Below are 4,422 nucleotides of genomic sequence, written 5' to 3' on the forward strand. Positions count from 1 at the left end.
GTCTCTTCCTTCTCTTCCTCGGAGGAGGATGTGTCACTATCGTCCCAAGTTGCCTTTAATGCCTTCTTCTTCTTCTTCCCAAAGTACTTCTTTTGTTGAGGGCATTCGGAACGAATGTGTCCCGGTCTCTTGCAATCATAGCATATGATTGGGTCTCTTTCTTTTTCCTTTTCTTTTTCCCAATCATTTCTCCCTCCAAATTTCTTTCTTGGGAAGGGTTTCTTTCTTCTCATAAATTTCTTAAACTTCCTTACTATTAAACCCAAATCCTCATCTTCGCTTTCCTCTTCACTCTCACTACTTTCTTCTTCACACACACTCGAGGTAGCCTTGAGTGCGATTGTCTTCTTCTTTGGCAACTCTTCTTCATGTTGCTTCATTGTGAGCTCATGCGTCATCAATGAGCCCAATAGTTGTTCTAGTCCCAAGGTGTTGAGGTCTTTGGCTTCTACGATTGCCGTGACCTTTGCTTCCCATGCTTTCGGCAAAGACCTGAGAATTTTACTCACAAGTTCCGGATTAGTATAAGATTTACCCAAACTCTTTAGACCATTAATTATATCGGTGAAGCGTGTAAACATGCATGTGATGGTTTCATTGGGTTCCATCTTAAACAACTCATATTTGTGAACAAGAATGTTCACTTTAGACTCTTTGACTTGATTTGTACCCTCGTGGGTAACTTCAAGCCTATCCCATATTTCTTTAGCGGAACTACATGTGGAGACTCTATTAAACTCATTTACATCTAGAGCACAAAATAATGAGTTCATGGCTCTAGAATTGAGTTGAACCATCCTATTATCATTCTCATCCCAATTCTCCTCAGGTTTGGAAACTTGAATGCCATTCACCATGTGTGATGGTTCTTGTGGTCCCTTGACTATAACCCTCCACAAGGCATAATCTTGTGCTTGAATAAAGATCCTCATTCTAGTTTTCCAATAGGTATAATTTGTCCCATTGAAGAGTGGAGGTCTATTGGTTGCCTGCCCCTCAGCAGGAACATTGTTAAAGGGTGTTGCCATCTAGATCTTTGGCTAAGACGGTTAGGTCTTTAAAGAAATACACAGAGCACCTGCTCTGATACCACTTGTTGCCCAGAGATGGTCACCCAAGAGGGGGGGTGAATTGGGTGTTTTAAAACTTTTTGACTATTTAAAAAATAAAACACGCAGATATATGAACTAAAGTAAAGATGGAGGGATGAGAACAGTCAATCGCAAACACAAGATTTTATAGTGGTTCGGAGCTTCCACTGCTCCTACATCCACTCCCCAAAGCACCTTTGGGAATTTTCACTATAATCCAAGATTACAGTCCGGTAGTTTTGCGAGTGCACTACCCAACTCGTTGTTTTACACCGGGCTAACAACGAACCCTATAACCCCCAATTTAACCTAGGCTTGGGACGCCTTTCCCTTGTTCCAAGTTCCTTGACTGGAACAAGCACAATATTAAAAAAGTTTTACAAGGATTTAAAAGCTCTAAATAAGCAAATATAACAATGATAAGCAATAGAACCCGGAAGAACCCTTTTAGCTGTTGGAAGCGTGGGAGATGATGGTTCTTCCGATGTAGATCGCGTTGGCTTGAGTGTGAGCTTTGAATCCCAAGCGGAAGAAAGTAGTTGAGCTTGAAATCAGTTGGGAAGCTTGAAGGCACTTGATTTCTTCACTTGAATGCACTAACTCCCTTGAACCTCTCTCTCTTGCTTCTCTCTTGAATGATCTTGTGTTGGGTTGGTGAGAAGTTATTGAGAAGCACTTAAGATGTCCCTTTTATAGCCCAAAAAGCAAATATAGCCGTTAGAGATAAAGTTAAAGAGATTTGAAATTCAAAACATCCTGCAAAAAGGTGTCAGTCGCGTCCCAGGCGCTCCGGAGACGTCTCCGCTTCAACGCGAGACGTCTCGGCTGTAAGATTTTACTTTTGACGTTGTTTGGGGTCGACTCGGCGCTTTATGGGGACGTCTCGGCTTGTTTGCGCTTTTTACATGGGGACGACTCCGCTGCTTCGGGGTCGACTCCGCTGTTATATCTCCGAAAAACATGTCTTCTGGAATTCTCTGAGAGAGTCGACTCCGCTCTTTCAGGGGACGTCTCCGCTGCCTTAACACCGAAAAAGACATCCTCTGGAAAACCGTGAGAGAGCCGACTCCGCTACCTCGGGGACGACTCGGGAGGTTTACTTTTTACTTGCGGGGACGACTTGGCAGGTGCCGGGGACATCTCCAGTCGTGCCAGTTCTTCCTGTTTGTGCCAGAGACGTCTCTGAGACAACCCGGAGACGTCTCGGCTGTCCCTGATCTATTTTCTTCAGCTCAAAAATTCTTCAATAAATTCATAAAATTATGGAAACTTGCCTAGACATTTCTTAACAATATTCTTAATTAAACACATGAAATCCTCAAGTAAATTGTTAAGATAAATGGAATTATACTCTAGTGTTTTGTATTCATCAAAATCCATTAGGGGGTCAACAATCACTCTATCCGAGCTCAGAAGTGCTGAGTCACTCTGTTTCGATTCTACGAGTTGGTACGCCAACTAAATTCAAGGTTAATTACCACGAAGGCCTTAACAATAGCTTGACTCTGGTCTACGATCCCCACGGGGACCGACTCTGGAGTATTTCCAAGCCTATACCCGGAAAGCCAAGTTTAAAGATTCGGCCAAGACCTCCCGGGAGATGATTTAAAGGCCCGACAAAACCCCTCTGGGGTCAAGACCGAGCTCGATGCTCTCCACGAGATTCGAATCTGAGCTCGAGGGCTCGGAGAAATTCGAATCCGAGCTCGAGGACGATGAACTTTCCCAAATTCCAAGCTCGGAACATTTCCTATTAGATCAAAGTTTAATGACTTAGCGAGCGCAATCGGGACTTAGCCGAGCCCGAGCAATATGCCAAAGGATATCTTAGTCTAAACGATCGAAAATCTATCCACTATGCAAAAGGAAAAGACAAGATGAGCGCAAATTTAGGAAAAGAAAATTTTCTATTGATAAAGCCCGAAGGCTAAGTACAAAACCAAGGTTCAGCCGTACAATTTCAGGGGCCGACCTTGTTTACAAAAAAAAAACAAACAAACAAACAAGGAAACAAAATCCTAAGAGGCGGGTGCAGCTCCGAGGTCATCCACAGCAGTCAGCTCAGCATGCTCTATCGGAGCTCTCTCAAGTCCATCCGCAATGGAGGTCTCAGCCTGGGTTTCACCGGCAGCTCGAAGGGCAGCATTAGAAGCTCCTTCGAGATCCCCCTCAGTGGGAACCTCAGCCTCCTCGGCCGCCTGAACTTCAGCCCCGGCCAGGTCTTCGGACCCATCCCCCTCCTCGACCCCCGCTCCGGGTTGGAGCAGATTGAGGTCAAACTCAGGGCAGAGCTGCCTCAGTTGGTTGCGGAAGTCCTCAAAGCCACGGATGAGCCCGTCCACTGCTTCTTCCTCCAGCAGGTCACGAAACTCTTTCGATTCTCGGAAGAGTCTCACCCCCGTGCTGAGCCGCATACCGAGCCTCCTCCTGGGCTCTCCCCATGCAGGCTTCGAGCTCGTTGATCTTGAGCTGGGCGCCCTTCACCTCCTGCTCGCGTACAGCGAGCGCCGAATGGGCCTCGGCCAAATGCGCCTCGGCAGCGCGCACCTCCGACCTAGCCAAGGCATGTGCGCCCTTCTCCTCCTTAAGCTCCGCGGTTGGACATCGAAGCTCGCCTTCGCCGGCCTCTACTCTTGCGACCAGCTCCTTCCGCAGGAGTTCGACCTCGCCGAGCTTCACCTCGGCCTGGCAGAGCTTCCTCTCGGCCTCCTCCTACCCACGCTGGCATCTTCGGGCCCACTCCCGATAGTCGGACGCTATGTGCATCAAAGTCTCGACCTCGTAGAGATGCTGTTGACAATGAATGGAAGAATGAGTCAAGGCTAAAAATTAAAAGATGAAAACAAGAGTTTAAAGGTAAACTTACCCGGACCGCGGAGCAATAGATCCCGTCCAAGAAGCTATTGTAACTTGTGGACCGGATCTTGGCCTAGTCGACCGGGAACCTGCCGCGCTACTGCAGGATCGTCGAGGGATGAGTCACCCTCAAAAACCTCCCACGAGGGGAGGTAAGGCCTCCTCTCTGGTCGGGAATCGACTTCCAAGGGAACAGGGAGACTAGTCCTTGCTGGGCTAGGCAGGGGCGGGGCGACCTCGGAGCCCTCTGGCTATTCCCCGGCTCGGGATCCGAGCGCCGCTGCTCGGGAACCGAGCACCGATGCTCGACAGGACGTCGGCTAGGGCGCTGAGAGATGGGAGCCGGGCAAGCCAACATCGCCGAAGCTCCCGCAGAGCTCGAGCCCCTATGGTCGGTGCTCGGAACCTCCCGAGCAGGCCTGGAAGGCCCGCTCTGGGCTATGCTCGCCTCGGCGCTAGCACCAGATGAAAGCTT

This window comes from Phoenix dactylifera, chromosome 6, assembly GCF_009389715.1.
Source record: "Phoenix dactylifera cultivar Barhee BC4 chromosome 6, palm_55x_up_171113_PBpolish2nd_filt_p, whole genome shotgun sequence".
NCBI lineage: Eukaryota > Viridiplantae > Streptophyta > Magnoliopsida > Arecales > Arecaceae > Phoenix > Phoenix dactylifera.